We start from the raw sequence: 18,808 nt of genomic DNA on the forward strand, positions 1-18,808 counted from the left end.
CAAAAAAATTAGGGATATCAGAAGATTGTTTCCAAAGTTAAAACTATACACTCGTTGACATTTTTACATGTTGGCAATTGAAAGGGTGACATTTCTATATGTTGGCTCACTACAAAAGTTATTAAGCTGGGATGAAACTGTAGTATCCTATGCATGTAGGAATTAATAAAAAGAATGTAATGATTACATGCAAGGAATATGAAATCTCTTGAGGCTTCTGCTCTGAGAAGTCAATCAAAGCAATCCAAAATAAATTGCGCTTAATCTTCTTGTGTTATTGTGATATGGAACAATATAAAATGATATACCTAGCCTAGGCATTAAGTAGTAAATGATCAATAAAATTAGGAATAATAGTGTCTAAACCATCACACTTGGATTCAAGGTCATTGGCGTTGGACTTCACATGAAATGAATAAGAGTAAATATACATAATTCCATTTCATATCTTATCAAGAAATACAGCTCCTACCTAATTTAGTGTGTAGTACTTGCAAGAGAGAATATCACCAAAGGTCAGTTAAAAGATGTTCAAATTTTGTTGATGAAAATTTTAGTAAATGGTTTCAAAAATATAAGACTAATTAACAAATTCATCAGACTCAATATCGGCTCTGATATAATAGCCTTGTCAGTATGAAGATAATTTGTCCTGTGAAATACTAGTATTTCATCTGATGGAATCCCCCAGATCTTTTCACTATATCTGCAAGAGGAAAATAGTGCTCGGTATAATGTTTAAAAAAATTTAAATTTAAGAGAATCTTACACATTTGAAATTGTATATGGTGAAAATGAAAATAACAATGTTAAAAGACTAAATGAATTCAACCACAAAACCCTAGCCTAACAACAACAAAGATCCACCATAACATATGAAGATTACCTAAGACAATGCAAATCAAATGAAATCACAAAGATTATACCATCACATATCCAATAGGGTTTGGATCTCCATTCTTCCTATCTCCATTGATCTTGCTTGATATATTTGCTCTCAGATTTTATATGTGCACAAGAGCTCAACAAAGAACAGAAATGTGGTTGCAAGTAGGATCGCATATGCAAGTGCAAAGGTGTAGTGTAGTCAAATGCGTGAGTAAGTGAGTGAGTGAGGGTTGATAATGAAGGAAGCATCTCCTTATATAGAAGACACTATAAGAAATGGAAGGATAAGATTGAGAGGTGTAAAAGAGGTTGGCTATGATTAGACGGTAGGTAAAGAAAATAATAAAATAATGAAAGGGTAGGTAGTGTATGAATCAAGAGATGAATGACATGTGTCATGGGTAGAAAAGGTTAATGAATTAATTAAATAAATAAAGATTCATTTAATTAATAAAGGAAGTGGGATCAAATAAATAAATAAGATATTTATTTAATTTAGGAAAAAGGGTAATTTAAATAAATAAACGTATTTATTTAAATGAGAAATAAGGCTAGAAGAGGATAAATGAATTAATTAAATAAATAAGGATTTATTCAATTAATAGAAGAATTAGGCTAAGATAATTAAATAAATAAAGATATTTATTTAATTAGACATGACAATTTTAGGTGTCTACATTTTGCCCCTCTTTGAGACAATGCAACTTGTCGTGTTGTTTCAAAAAAGGTAATATGAATTGATACAAAGTTGCCCCAAGATGAGAATGATATGCCCCTCGAGAGATTGGATGAAAATGTTTGAAAAGAATGCAGACAATCTCTCGATAAGAAAGAAAAGCTAAAATGGACTGACTGGATAGAATAGAGTGACAGAGTCACGGGATAATGAAGACTGACATGGGAGACCCGAGTTACGGCTAGGGCTAGGGCTAGGGTAGTCTATAAGATAGACTAGGAGGGGAATACACCCTCATTGTCATCCACACCTCCAAGAGATCAGAGTGCAGAGAGAGAATAGAGCAGCAGTAGTCAGCAGCGATGGCAATGGTGCATAGATTCGACCACATTCACCAATTTCAGAGGCCAGCAGATGCAGGAGAGCCAGTGAGTACCGTAAAACCTCCTTGTACTTTGTCATAATAAATATTGTCATAAATCCATGCCAAGTAGGGTAATAAATGCGCATTAGGTATGTCTAGAAAACTGTCAAGCGGGAGGAAAAACACTAAGGTGCGTCGGGGTTGGCTAGGCGCGTTTGTGTTGTTCAAGCATGTTTATGTCGTGAATGTGCGTTTATGTCTTCAAGGACAAATCGGCAGTTCTCTGATGAACATACGTTGTTGATTGGATAAATTGCTAAGAGGATTCACTCAAACAAGACCTCTAGGGAAGACCAGAATAGCAGATAGGGCTAGGATTGACAATTTTGTGATAGAACATACGTTGTCAATTAGGAAAGTACTCAAGAGGATACACTCAAGCAGAGGCCCTAGGATAGGATAGATCTAGGCACTTTGTGATGAACAAGGAGTACCAAGACATAGTACTTTGTGATGAACAGGGAGTACTAATATGAGCAGCACTTTGTGATGAATAGGGAGTGCCACAAGGATAACAAGCAACACTTTGTGATGAACAGTGAGTGTCATTAGGATAGAGCACCATAAGCACTAGGTTAAAAAGTAGCATTTTGTGATGAACAGGGAATGCCACTATGATTGACACAGTTTATTTACTTGACTGCAGGAGGACCTACCTATGTTGGAGTCACGGGAGAGATTCCCTTCAACTCAAATTTTGCGAGCAGAGCTGATAGTTGAGGAGAGAGCAGCGGTTCAGGCTATGGGCCTATGACATATTTTGTATGTGCCTGAGTTTTAGGCAAACATGGGGTTGTTGACTGTGCTGGCCGAGAGATGGCACTCAGAGACTTGCAATTTTCATTTGTCGATGGGTGAGATGACAGTCACCTTAGAGGATGTTTATAGGATACTAAGGATACCGATCGATGGGGAGTTAGTACCCTATGATCGAGACGGAGACAGGGATGCACTAAGATGAGTGTTTCAAGATCCAGGACTGGAGATGAGGGTTGGACACGTGGCTTGGGATACCATGACATGGACAGGTTTGGCACTACCAGCAGTACTGGCAAGAGTTATCAGTGGTTTCCTCTATCCGGACATGGCGACATGAGGATTGGTTGTGGGGTGGGGGCATAAGAGATGATCTTGGGGTGGGTCCTTCTAGGGATTAGACTTAATCAAGGCCAGCCAACTCTGAGGGAGGGAGTTCATCATAGCCTTAGAGGGCTTCCTATGTATCTATTTTTTGTACCATTTTGTATGATGACACCTTTAGGTGATTGTAGCCATATGATTTTCGACATCATTGTATCATGACACTTATGATTTTGATATATATATATATATATATATATATATGAATGAGATGATTCACCTTTGCGGAAGCTATATGCATGTGTACCTATGTGATGCTTCTATATGATGCACGTTTCTATATGATGCTTATGATATGGACGCAAATATGTACATGATGAAATGCAATATTTTTGTTCTTTTATGTTTTTAATATGTTATGCAAATGCAAATGTGAATGTATGAAATGCAGATGAATATGATAATGCAAATAACTATTTACATGATGAAAATGTAAAATGTGCTAACATGTGTTGTGCGCAGGATGTGATGCAATTGTGATATCTATATGTATGTATGAAATGCTGACATGTGATAATGCAGGTGCAACTATATGAGATGCAAATGTTTTTGGTGTGTCATTATACTCAGTCATGTGATAACAAGCTACATGGACTCAAGAAGGACGATGAAGGTCAATCAAGAAAGGGGGATATGTGTTACAATCTAGGCATATGTGTTACCTAGAAAATCATTGTACTCGTTTGCATGGAGATAAGACAGTTACAAACAAGGAATGCTTCAGTTCATACTAGACTCACAGTGTCCTCATATCCTTGGACAAGTCATAGCATTACTAAGACACAATCCACAGACAGCAAAAGAAAAATAGGTGACGATACCCCATCCTTGCCTTTCTAGTCAAAGACATCCTAGAAAAGCTAAAAGACATGTCACCAAAAAGATAAAAATCAAAATAAAATCAAGAGTTGACACCAACATCCATTGTAGTCCTCAAGTTTAGTGTCTCTTGTCACTTGTATAAGTCTTATTTGATTGTGGTCACAATGTTTACTTTCACAAAAGGATAGATAGCACTGAACCGTAATGTTGTCTAAGTCTGTTGAAAGATTTGATCTGTTGAAACCCATTGTTTCTATTGTGTCTCATTTGAAACTGACCGAATCCATGAAACTGATACTTTATTGCGGAGAAGATGAAACTTTATTGCGGATTGGCGATGCAAGTGCTGCTTTATTGCGGATTGTGCACAGATAGACTGAAGAAGACTGGAAGAAACTATACTCCTCGAATCATGTGATGCTCTCAGTTCCACACCCATTACTAGACGTAGGATTTGCCTTAGCCATAGATAGAAGCTAATTTATTATGGATGAAAAGGGTGAAAAAGGAGGTTTATTATGAATGGCTAACCAATCTTGGGTAGATCAATAACAAGCCATGATAGGAATGGGTAAGTTTATTGATGGAAAGGTTGTGAGTGTGTGCAAAGTGAAAGGATGAAAATGAATCTTGAAGGAGGGAGGAGTAATGTCTCTACGCATGGTACCGGTGACCCAGTTTTCACCATGGTACTTGCCCAGGGCGCCACCAAAGTGGTTTTCACCATTCGATGAAATGTTTTCTCTTTACTTTTTTCTTCTTTTTTTTTCAATTTTTTTGTGTCACAAGGCGCCTGTTTGCTATGTTTTCACCAAGTAACGATTTTTTATGTTTATAATTTTTTTTTGTATTTTTGTTTTTGTTTTTGTTTTTGTTTTTGTTTTGTTTTGTTTTAATTTGTTTTTTTTGTTTTTTTTGTATTTTAAATTAGGATACTCTAAAGAGCTATGTGTAAAACCTGCGAAGGTGCATTCTATTGATAGGATCCTCCAAAGGTTCGCCATCCGGACATGAGAGTTGATATGCACCAGATCCATAGGTTGTTGTAATGATGTAAGGACCAATCCAATTTGGTTCAAATTTGCCCTTCTTCTCTTTGTCTTGTTGATTTTTAGGATTTTTTCTGAGAACTACGTCACCTACCTCAAATATGCGAGGCTTGACTTTATGATTGTAACCGCATTGTTCCTTGATCGAATGATGTGTAGCTTGAGTGTCTGTCTTCCTTGATAAAGGAATTGAGATAGAATTACTAGTGTGTGGACTACACAGTCCCATATGTGTGTCACCTAAAAAAGTTTGGGCATCCCTGATAACAAAGTCCCTTGAGGAAGTTCCATTAAAGGTCCACGATGTATTTCTAGAAGGGAAAGGATGTGCGGAACAAGTGGATGAGTGATGGAGGCTTATGATTGCAAAAAGAAGTGAAAGTAGGATAGCATGATGGAGACTTAGGATCAACAAGTATGCTTTTTGACTTAAAATTTTAGAGCTTTTGCCCCCAGTTATTTTGATATTAGGGGAGATCAACTCTTTCTCTTTTTCTTTCACAGGATTTTTATCCTTGACTTTGATTTTTTCAGAGTCCAATAGCTTTTGATTTTGATTTGGACTGAAGGACTTCTCTTTATTTTTGACATTTAGATTTTTCTTTTCAAAGCTTGATTTTTTATCGCCAATGAGTAAGGGCTTTTGTAATTCTTGTTGATCCAAGTCTAGGAGAGGAGTGAAAATGGAATAAGCGGATGATATGGTAAGGCTATGTGAGTGGATATGGTGAAAATGGAAACAACAATGTTAAAAGACTAAATGAATTCAACCACAAAACTCTAGCCTAACAACAACAAAGATCCACCATAACATATGAAGATTACCTAAGACAATGCAAATCAAATGAAATCACAAAGATTATACCATCACATGTCCAATAGGGTTTGGATCTCCATTCTTCCTATCTCCATTGATCTTGCTTGATATATTTGCTCTCAGATTTTATATGTGCACAAGAACTCAATAAAGAACGGAAATGTGGTTGCAAGTAGGATCGTATATGTAAAATGTGCTAACATGTGTTGTGTGTAGGATGTGATGCAATTGTGATATCTATATGTATGTATGAAATGCTGACATGTCACTAGGATAGAGCGCTATTAGCTGTTAAAGATTCATTTAATTAATAGAGGAAGTGGGATCAATTAAATAAATAAGATATTTATTTAATTTAGGAAAAAGGGTAATTTAAATAAATAAATGTATTTATTTAAATGAGAAATAAGGCTAGAAGAGGATAAATGAATTAATTAAATAAATAAGGATTTATTCAATTAATAAAAGAATTAGGCTAAGATAATTAAATAAATAAAGATATTTATTTAATTAGACATGACAATTTTAGGTGTCTACATTTTGCCCATCTTTGAGATAGTGCAGCTTGTCACGTTATTTCAAAGAAGATAATATGAACTGATACAAAGTTGCCCCAAGATGGGAATGATATGCCCCTCAAGAGATTGGATGAAAATATCTGAAAAGATCGCAGATAATCTCTCGATACGAAAGAAGAGCTAAAATGGACTGACCAGATAGAATAGAGTGACAGACTCATGAGATAATGAAGACTGACATGGGAGACTTGAGTTACGGCCAGGGCTAGGGCTAGGGTAGCCTATAAGATAGACTACAAGGGGAATACACCCTCATTGTCATCCACACCTCCAAGAGAGCAGAGTGCAGAGAGAGAATAGAGCAATAGTAGTCAGCAACAATGGCAATGGTGCATAGATTCGACTGCGTTCGCCCATTTCAGAGGCCAGCAGATGCAGGAGAGCCGGTGAGTACCGTAAAACCTCCTTGTACTTTGTCGTAAGAAATATTGTCATAAATTCATGTCAAGTAGGGTAATAAATGTGCATTAGGCATGTCTAGAAAAATGTCAAGCGGGAGGAAAAACAGTAAGGCGCATCTGCATTGGTGCCAAGGGCGTTTAGGTTGGCTAGGCGCATTTGTGTTGTTCAAGTGCATTTATGTCATGAATGTGCGTTTATGTCTTCAAGGACAAATCGACAGTTCTCTGATTAACATACGTTGTTGATTGGATAAGCTGCTAAGGGGATTCACTCAAGCAAGTCCTCTAAGGAAGACCGGAATAGCAGATAGGGCTAGGATTGACAATTTTGTCATAGAACATACGTTGTCAATTAGGAAAGTACTCAAGAGGATACACTCAAGCAGAGGCCCTAGGATAGGATAAATCTAGGCACTTTGTGATGAACAGGGAGTGCCACTAGGATAACAAGCAACACTTTGTGATGAACAGTAGGTGTCACTAGGATAGAGCGCCATAAGCACTAAGATAAAAAGCAACATTTTGTGATGAATGGGGAATGCCACTATGATTGACACAGTTGATTTTCTTGACTGTAGGAGGACCTACCTATGCTGGAGTCACGGGAGAGATTCCCTTTGACTCAGATTTTGCGAGCAGAGCTGATAGTTGAGGAGAGAGCAGCAGTTCAGGCTATGGGCCTATGACATATTCTGTATGTGCCTGAGTTTCAGGCGAACATGGGGTTGTTGACTGTGTTGGCCGAGAGATGGAACTTAGAGACTTGCAGTTTTCATTTACCGATGGGTGAGATGACAGTCACCTTAGAGGATGTTTATAGGATACTGAGGATACCGATCGATAGGGAGTTAGTACCCTACAATCGAGACGAAGACAGGGATGCACTGAGCTGAGTGTTTCAGGATCCGAGATTGGAGATGAGGGTTGGACACGTGGCTTGGGATACCATGACACGGACAGGTTTGGCACTACCAGCAGTACTAGCAGGAGTTATCAGTGGGTTTCTCTATCCGGACAGGGTGACACGAGGATTGGTTGTGGGGTGGGGGCATGAGAGATGATCCTGGGGCGGGTCCTTCTAGGGATTGGACTTAGTAGAGGCCAGACAACTCTAAGGGAAGGAGTTCATCATAGCCTTAGAGGGCTCCCTATGTATCTATTTTTTGTACCATTTTGTATGATGACACGTTTAGGTGATTGTAGCCATATGATTTTTGACATCATTGTATCATGAAACTTATGATTTTGAGATATATATATATATATATATATATATATATATATATATATATATATATATATATATATATATATATATATATATATATATATATATATATATATATGAGATGATTCACCTTTGCAAAAGCTATATGCATGTGTAGCTATGTGATGCTTCTATATGATGCATGTTTCTATATGATGCTTTTGATATGGATGCAAATATGTAAATGATGAAATGCAATATTTTTGTTCTTTTATGTTTTTAATATGTTATACAAATACAAATGTGAATGTATGAAATGTAGGTTAATATGATAATGTGAATAACTATTTACATGATGAAAATGTAAAATGTGCTAACATGTGTTGTGTGCAAGATGTGATGAAATTGTGATATCTATATGTATGTATGAAATGCTGACATGTGATAATGCAGGTGCAACTACATGAGATGTGTGTCATTATACTCAATCATGTGATAACAGGCTACATGGACTCAAGAAGGATGATGGAAGTCAATCAAGAAAGGGGGATGGAAGTTAGAAGATATGAAAGTGAAAAGAGCTTCTTGTGCGTTATCATCATTGAGGTTATTATGGAAAAATAGGTTATGACAATCTAGGCATATGTGCGACCCAGAAAATCATTGTACCCGTTTGCATGGAGATAAGATAGTTACAAACAAGGAATGCCTCAGTTCATACTAGACTCACAGTGTCTTCACATCCTTGGACAAGTCATAGCATTACTAAGAGACAATCCACAGACAGCAAAAGAAAAATAGGTGACGATACCCCATCTTTTCCTTTCTAGTCAAAGACATCCTAGAGATAGAATCTCTATTCAGAGACATCCTAGAAAAGCTAAAAAACATGTCACCAAAAAGATAAAAATCAAAAGAAAATCAAGACTCGACACCAACATCCACTGTAGTCCTCAAGTTTAGTGTCTCTTGTCACTTGTATAAGTCTTATTTGATTGTGGTCACAATGTTTACTTTCACAAAAGCATTGATAGCACTGAACCGTAATGATGTATGAGTCTGTTGAAAGATTTGATTTGTTGAAGCCTATTATTTCTACTGTGTCTCATCTGAAACTGGCTGAATCCATTACCTAGAAGATGAAACTTTATTGTGGAATTTGCACGGATAGACTGAAGAAGACTGGAAGAAATTGTACTCCTCGAATCATGTGATGCTCTTAGTTCCACACCCATTACTAGACGTAGGATTTGTGTTAGCCATAGATAGGAGCTGATTTATTATGGATGGAAAGGGTGAAAAGGGAGGTTTATTATGAATGGCTAACCAATCTTGGGTAGATGAACAACAAGCCATGATGGGAATGGGTAAGTTTATTGATGGAAAGCTTGTGAGTGTGTGCAAAGTGAAAGGATGAAAGTGAATCCTGAAGGAGGGAGCAGCAATGTCTCTACGCATGGTGCTAGTAACCTAGTTTTCACCATGGTACTTGCCTAGGGTGCCACCAAAGTGGTTTTCACCATTGGACGAAATGTTTTCTATTTACTTTTTTTTTTTTTTTTCAATTTTTTTGTGTCACAAGGCCCCTGTTTGCCAAGTTTTCACCAAGTAACGATTTTTTTTGTATTTTTGAATTATTTTTTATTTATTTTTTTATTTTATTTTTTTGGTATTTTAAATTAGGATACTCTAAAGAGCTATGTGTAAAACCTACGAAGGTGCATGCTACTGATAGAATCTTCCAAAGGTTCGCCATCTAGAGTTGAGAGTTTATATGCACCAGATCCATAGGTTGTTGTAATGATGTAAGGACCAATCCAATTTGGTTCGAATTTTCCCTTTTTCTCTCTGTCTTGTTGATTTTTAGGATTTTTTCTGAGAACTAAGTCACCTACCTCAAATGTGCAAGGCTTGACTTTATGATTGTAACTACATTGTTCCTTGACCGAATGATGTGTAGCTCGACTGTCTGTCTTCCTTGATAAAGGAACTGAGATAGAATTACTAGTGTGTGGACTACACAGTCCCATATGCGTGTCACCTAAAGAAGTTTGGGCATCCCTGATAACAAAGTCCCTTGAAGAAGTTCCATTAAAAGTCCATGATGTATTGCCAGAAGGGAAAGGATGTGTGAAACAAGTGGATGAGTGATGAAGGCTTATGATTGCAAAAAGAAGTGAAAGTAGGATAACATGATGGAGACTTAGGATCAACAAGTATGCTTTTTGACTTAAAATTTTAGAACTTTTACCCCGAGTTATTTTGATATTAGGGGAGATTAACTCTTTCTCTTTTTCTTTCATGAGATTTTTATCCTTGACTTTGATTTTTTTAGAGTCCAATAGCTTTTTATTTTGATTTGGACTGAAGGACTTCTCTTTATTTTTGACATTTAGATTTTTCTTTTCAAAGCTTGATTTTTGATCCCCAATGAGTAAGGGCTATGGGCATAGTGGCATTCCCCGCTCATCACAAAATGCTTATTTTTATCCTAATTCTTATGGTGCTCTATCCTAGTGACACTCTCTGTTCATCACAAAGTGTTGCTTGTTATCCTAGTGGCACTCCCTTTTCGTCACAAAGTGTTGCTCATATTAGTACTCCCTGTTCATCACAAAATGTTGCTTTTTATCTTAGTGCTTATGGCGCTCTATCCTAGTGACACTCACTGTTCATCACAAAGTGTTGCTTGTTATCCTAGTGGCACTCCCTGTTCATCACAAAGTGCCTAGATCTATCCTATCCTAGGGTCTCTTCTTGAGTGTATCCTCTTGAGTACTTTCCTAATTGACAACATATGTTCTATCACAAAATTGTCAATCCTAGCCCTATCTGCTATTCTGGTCTTCCTTAAAGGACTTGCTTGAGTGAATCCTCTTAGCAGCTTATCCAATCAACAATGTATGTTCATCAGAGAATTGTCGATTTGTCCTTGAAGACATAAATGCACATTCATGACATAAACGCGCTAGCCAACCCAGACGCGCCTAGCACCAACGCAGACGCGCCTTACTATTTTTCCTCCCGCTTGACATTTTTCTAGACATTCCTAATGCACATTTATTACCCTACGTGACATGAATTTATGACAATATTTCTTACGACAAAGTACAAGGAGGTTTTACGGTACTCACCGACTCTCCTGCATCTACTGGCCTCTGAAATGGGCGAACACAGTCGAATCTATGCACCATTGCCATTGTTGCTGACTACTATTGCTCTATTCTCTCTCTGCACTCTGCTCTCTTGGAGGTGTGGATGACAATGAGGGTGTATTCCCCTCGTAGTCTATCTTATAGGCTACCCTAGCCCTAGCCCTGGCCGTAACTCAAGTCTCCCATGTCAGTCTTCATTATCTCATGAGTCTGTCACTCTATTCTATCTGGTCAGTCCATTTTAGCCCTTCTTTCGTATCGAGAGATTATCTGCGATCTTTTCAGACATTTTCATCCAATCTATTGAGGGGCATATCATTCCCATCTTGGGGAAACTTTGTATCAGTTCATATTATCTTCTTTGAAATAACGTGACAAGCTGCACTATCTCAAAGATGGGCAAAATGTAGACACCTAAAATTGTCATGTCTAATTAAATAAATATCTTTATTTATTTAATTATCTTAGCCTAATTCTTCTATTAATTGAATAAATCCTTATTTATTTAATTAATTCATTTATCCTCTTCTAGCCTTATTTCTCATTTAAATAAATACATTTATTTATTTAAATTACCCTTTTTCCTAAATTAAATAAATATCTTATTTATTTAATTGATCCCACTTCCTCTATTAATTAAATGAATCTTTAACAGCTAATAGCGCTCTATCCTAGTGACATGTCAGCATTTCATACATACATATAGATATCACAATTGCATCACATCCTGCACACAACACATGTTAGCACATTTTACATTTTCATCAGGTAAATAGTTATTTGCATTATCATATTAATCTACAATTCATACATTCATATTTGCATTTGCATAACATATTAAAAACATAAAAGAACAAAAATATTGCATTTCATCGTGTACATATTTGCATCCATATCATAAGCATCATATAGAAACATGCATCATATAGAAGCATCACATAGGTACACATGCATATAGCTTCCGCAAAGGTGAATCATCTCATATATATATATATATATATATATATATATATATATATATATATATATATATATATATATCTCAAAATCATAAGTGTCATGATACAATGATGTCGAAAATCATATGGCTACAATCACCTGAAGGTGTCATCATACAAAATGGTACAAAAAATAGATACATAAGGAACCCTCTAAGGCTATGATGAACTCCCTCCCTCAAAGTTGGCTGGCCTCGACTAAGTCTGATCCCTAGAAGGACCTACCCCAGGATCACCTCTCATGCCCCCACCCCACAGCCAATCCTCGTGTCACCCTGTCCGGACAGAGGAACCCACTGATAACTCCTACCAGTACCGCTGGTAGTGCCAAACCTGTCCTTGTCATGGTATCCCAAGCCACGTGTCTAACCCTCATCTCCAATTCCGAATCCTGAAACACTCGTCTCAGTGCATCCCTGTCTCCGTCTCAATCGTAGGGTACTAACTCCCCATTGATCGGTATCCTTAGTATCCTATAAACATCCTCTAAGGTGACTATCATCTCACCCATCGACAAATAAAAACTGCAAGTCTCTGAGTGCCATCTCTCGGCCAGCGCAGTCAACAACCCCATGTTCACCTGAAACTCAGGCACATACAGAATATGTCGTAGGCCCATAGCCTGAACCGCTGCTCTCTCCTAAACTATCAGCTCTGCTCGCAAAATCTGAGTCGAAGGGAATCTCTCCCCTGACTCCAGCATAGGTAGGTCCTGTTGTAGTCAAGCAAATCAACTGTGTCAATCATAGTGGCATTGCCTGCTCATCACAAAATGCTTATTTTTATCCTAATTCTTATGGTGCTCTATCCTAGTGACACTCTTTGTTCATCACAAAGTGTTGCTTGTTATCCTAGTGGCACTCCTTGTTCATCACAAAGGGTAGGTAGTGTATGAATTAAGAGATGAATGACATGTGTCATGGGTAGAAAAGGTTAATGAATTAATTAAATAAATAAAGATTCATTTAATTAATAGAGGAAATGGGATCGATTAAATAAATAAGATATTTATTTAATTTAGGAAAAAGGGTAATTTAAATAAATAAATGTATTTATTTAAATGAGAAATAAGGCTAGAAGAGGATAAATGAATTAATTAAATAAATAAGGATTTATTCAATTAATAGAAGAATTAGGCTAAGATAATTAAATAAGTAAAGATATTTATTTAATTAGAGATGACAATTTTAGGTGTCTACAGAAATTAGTGCCTCTGAGAAGCTTGAAGGCAGAGTATTGATCCCATTGTATCAAGCCTTTTAAAATTTCTCCTTCAAGTTTAGGAAACATATTTGATTGCGGCATTTCATGAGTTTAGGCATCAGGTGGATCGGGTCATGTTTAAATTTTATTGAGTTTGTTCAAATGTAACTATTTGCCTTCTAAACATGCCTAGAATTTGATGGTCACCCGTACCTATCATATGAATTTTTGATGACGGTTTAGTCATTTCAATGCCTTTCATTTAACGTTTTAAGAAAAAATTTAACTATAAAAAAATATAAAAGTAGAAGATTGAAGCAATGAAAATCAATGCACATCTTTCTTGAGAAGAAATGAAAATCATTATCTTAATGAGAAAATAATGATAAATTAGTAATATATGCAAAAAACTTAAATTTACTAAATAAGTTTCTGAATTAATACACTAATATATATATATATATATATATATATCATATGAATTTTTGATGACGGTTTAGTCATTTCAATGCCTTTCATTTAACGTTTTAAGAAAAAATTTAACTATAAAAAAATATAAAAGTAGAAGATTGAAGCAATGAAAATCAATGCACATCTTTCTTGAGAAGAAATGAAAATCATTATCTTAATGAGAAAATAATGATAAATTAGTAATATATGCAAAAAACTTAAATTTACTAAATAAGTTTCTGAATTAATACACTAATATATATATATATATATATATATATATATATATATATATATATATATATATATATATATATATATATATATATATATATATATATATATATATAAAATGATAATCAATTAATAATTACTAATTTAGTAATAATAAACATTTAAATTTAAAATTATATATATTATGACAAGTTTCTATAACAATCTTATTAAATATATTTTAAAAATTAAATTGACTAAGTTTCTAAATTCATATATAAAAAAATAGAATATATTATAAAAATTCATATTAAAATATTCTATCAATTATATCTTATCATTTCAATTATGACAAGTTTCTAAATTCATATGAAAAAATAAAACTATTCTAAAAAATCATATTAAAATATTATAAAATTAGAAAAAACTACATCCTTCCATATTCTAAATCCTTCCATTTCAAAATATTCTAAATAAATTTGTATTTTTATAATAAACATTCTAAACTAATATATATATATATTACCTACTATATTTTTTTACGGTTTATTTATAATTTGAAGTGTCATCTATACGGTTTTAGAAAAAAATACATCTATACGGTTTTAGAAAAAAATAGCATGTCAATGCATACGTTCTACTAATTTTTTACGTTGTCAAATACGGTTCAAAAGTGAAAAAAAGGCCATTTTGCCTGTCAAATTCCAAGCCTACTTCTAAATACAAAATAACTATTTGGTATATTTCCTTGTGAAGGTAATAAGTAGAGCTTTCGAGGAAAAAAGTCCCAAAATGAGTTTGATAGAGCCATTTAAAAGAGATCAAAGGGGAAAAAAATAGGGCATGTAAAGTGGAGCAGATTGATCAGTAAAGTCCAGCAGATTCATCACACGTGAAGTCTCAATGTATTTAAATTTTTTTATCGAGTTCGTTCAAATGAAACTATTTGCCATATTTTTTTGCAGAAACTCAAAAAATTACAAAACTTTGTGATGTTTCAAAAGAATTGATTGATAAGCGCGCTAGATGTCTCAATGCAGTCATGCTCTCATTGAATTATGATTGTTGCACACAATATTTAAAGAGATGAAGGGGAACAAACAGGGTATGCATTAAAGTCAAGCAGATTGATCATAAGTGAAGTCTCAAAGCAGTCACGCTCGCATGGGAATAGCATCTGGGAAGGGCACGAGAAGTCCCACACACACACATCAAATTGGATCAATCGCAAGTATCTACTGAAATTACGGCCTATAATTCTTTCAAGACTGAAATAAACATTTATTTCCAAAGGTATTAAAGTATTCTACTTCCCATGTTACCGAATTTTCCCTAGCATGCCTTTGGCCTCAAAAAATGTCTTAACCTAAAATGCCTGGAGTGCGGGTAATTGATGTTGTTCATGCAGCTTCGAGCTTAACCAATATTTTTGGCTTCCATGGTCAAACACAAAGTCAATGTCATGCATTGCTAAACTCTCAAATCCACAGTAGTATTTTGCATTCACCGCAGTCTTTGATCACCACTCACCGCATGCTCTATCTTAGCTTGTTAGTTTTTTATAGTTAGTTCTTTCCTCCGAACAATGCATGTTGTGCATGCTCATCTTTTAAGCACTTAATATTTTTTCTAGTTCTTTCCAATTTAGTTTCTAGAAGCACTCAAAAACTATTTATTCAATAGCTATGTAATCTTTTTAACAAGCTAGAATAAGAGGAAATACAATTCTGAAACAAGGGTGCTCTGTTTTTAATTTCTGTATGTGATTTCTTTACTGTTAATTATTTCTGTTTTGCTATATTTTTTCTGCCAATCAACTGGTTTAAAGAGGGGGGTAATTTTCAGTTTCTACAAGTGATATCAAAGCATGTAATATTTTTTGGGTTAAAGTTTTTAGTATTGGAATTTCGCCAAAGTAAATTATCATGTCAAATTCTAACCAGATGCTCGTTCTAGAATTTGATGGGAATGACTATGATTAATGGTGCATTAAGATGCTGACCTTTTTTATAGGAAAAGATTTGTGGGAGATTGTTGAATCAGGTTATGAGGAGACAGCTGATTGGAATACCCTTACTGCTAATGAAAGAACGGTAAGGAAGGAGGTGAGGAAGAAGAATGCTTAAACTTTGTTTCACATTCAAATAGCTCTTGATAAAATCTTATTTACAAGAATTTCAGGACCAACAACTATCAAAGATGCCAAGAATACTCTACAAGAAGTTTACTAGGGTAGTGCTCAAGTTAAGGTGGTCAAACTTCAAACATTGAAGTGAGAGTTTGAGAATTTAAAGATGCAAGAAGCTGAAAGTATAAGTGACTATTGTGTCAGAGTCAAAGATGTGGTCAATAAAATGGCTACACTTGGAGAAACTGTAAGCAATTAAGTTTTTGATTTAAATGGTGTTGAGATCTTTGACATCTAGATGGAATCATGTTTCCATAATCATAGAAGAAAGAAAGGATTTGACAACCCTTCAGTTTGATCAATTGGTTGGGACCCTAATGTCTCATGAAGAAAGGTTGAAAGATTCTTTTGAAAGTGTTGAGAAAGCGTGCTCCTCTAAAATACAAATCACAAAGAATGAAGATGCTAGCAACAGTAGTGCCAAAAGCAATCAAGGCCAAGGTAAAGGGCAAAGCCAAAATTTTTGAAGAGGTAGAGGCAAAGATGGCTCAAGAGGAAGAGGTGGTTCCAAAGGAAGAGGTAGAGGTAGATTTGATAAGAGAAATGTTCAATGTTATCATTATAATTGGTATGGCCACTTTGAAAGAAAATGCAGATTGAAAGAAGGTAAAAGTGCTAACTATGCTCATGAAAGTGGTAAGAATCCTTCAGATCACTCATTTTTATCTTATGCCAAAGGTGATAGTACTAGTAAAGATGTTTGGTACCTAGATTTTGGATTCTCTAACCATGTGACAGGGAATGAAAAGTTGTTTTCAACAAAGGATGGAAGTTTTAAATCCAATATTCAGCTTGGTGACGATAAATCATTAGAGGTTGCTACAAAAGGAGCTATGGAGGTCCAAACAAAAGAAGGTATAAAGAGTATTCATGATATTTCTTATACAGTTGAAGAACAATTTGTTAAGTGTTGGACAACTATCTGAAAAGAATTATAATGTAGTCTTAAACATGTACTATCTATGATAATCTAATCAAGGCAATAGGGTGATCACTGTTGTGCCTATAACAAGGAATAGGATGTTCCCCTTGAGGTTCGGTGAACATAACAATAGCCTGACAAATATGGCATATGAAGATTCAAGTTGGCTATGGCATCTCAGGTATGGGCATTTAAATTTTCACAATTTGAAATTTGTAACCTCACATGCATTAGTTTTTGGTTTGCCCAAGGTTGAGGAGCATAAGGAGGTTTGTGAAGAATGTACTAAAGGCAAGCATGCAAGAGAAAAGTTTTCAAAGGGCAATGCATGAAGGGCCCATCACCCACTTCAACTTGTCCATTCAGATATATGTGGTCCAATGCATACTAAGAGTTTGGGTAAGTCATCATATTTCATTACTTTTATTGATGATTACTCACGAAATTGTTGGGTATATTTTTTGAAGTCCAAAGATGAAGCCCTGGATACATTCAACAAGTTCAAAGCTCTCATGGAAAATGAGAAAGGGTGCAAGATCAAATTTTTGAGGATTGGTCGTGGAGGAGAATTTTACTCAAAGGCTTTCAGGAGGCAACTCACTACTACATACACACCTCAATAGAATGGATTAGTTGAAAGGAAGAATTGTATAGTGGTAGAAATGGCAAGGTGCATGTTACAAACCAAGTGTTTAAGCAATCCTTATTGGGGAGATGCAGTTGCTACAACAATGTACATCATCAACCATAGCCCCACCAGTGCACTCAAAAAGATGACTCCTTATGAAGTTTGGTGTGGAAAAAGACCTAATGTTAATCATTTCAAAGTTTTTAGTTGTTTGGCTTATGTGCATGTGCCTGATCAGAATAGATAAAAGTTAGATGCAAAAAGTGAGTCATGTATTTTTATTGGGTATAGTGAGAAAAGAAAGGCTTATAGATTGTATAACCCCCTCACGAATAAGCTTATTGTCTCAAGAGATGTAATTTTTGATTAAGGGAGAGTTTATGGTCATCAAAAAGGTCATGTTGAGAAGACAATTTTTTTTTTGAATGATGATGTAATTGTTGATATTAATCATGAGCAGCCTTCAAATGTTTATGTTTCTAGTCTACAAATCCACCAAGCAACCCCTCATCTAGTTCTTCAGTTCCAAGTTCAAGTCCAGCTTCTTCTCCAAGTTCTACAAGGAAGGTAAGGAGATTGAGTGATATCTATCAGGGGAGTGCAAATCAAGTACATGAAGAAAACCCAATAGGTGAGACAATGAATTTTGCTTTATTACCTAAGGTTGATTTTGAACCATCATGTTTTGAAGATGCATGTGCTAATGAGTTTTGAGTGCAAGCAATGCAAGAAGAGATGGATTCCTTTTATAGGAATGATACTTGGGAGTTGACAGAGCTTCCACATGGAAAGAAGAAGATTGGCACAAAATGGGTCTACAAGACCAAGTTTAATAGTGATGGGAGTGTTGAAAGACACAAGGCAAGATTAGTTGCTAAAGGCTTCGCACAAAAGTATGGCATTGATTATGAAGAGACATTTGCAGAGTAGCAAGACAGGAGACCATTAGAATGTCGATTTCATTAGCAACTAAGAAGTGGTGGAGCATACATCATATGGACGTGAAAAGTGCCTTCTTGAATGGGTACTTAGAAGAGGAAGTATATGTG

This window comes from Cryptomeria japonica, chromosome 4 (assembly GCF_030272615.1).
Source record: "Cryptomeria japonica chromosome 4, Sugi_1.0, whole genome shotgun sequence".
Taxonomy (NCBI): domain Eukaryota; kingdom Viridiplantae; phylum Streptophyta; class Pinopsida; order Cupressales; family Cupressaceae; genus Cryptomeria; species Cryptomeria japonica.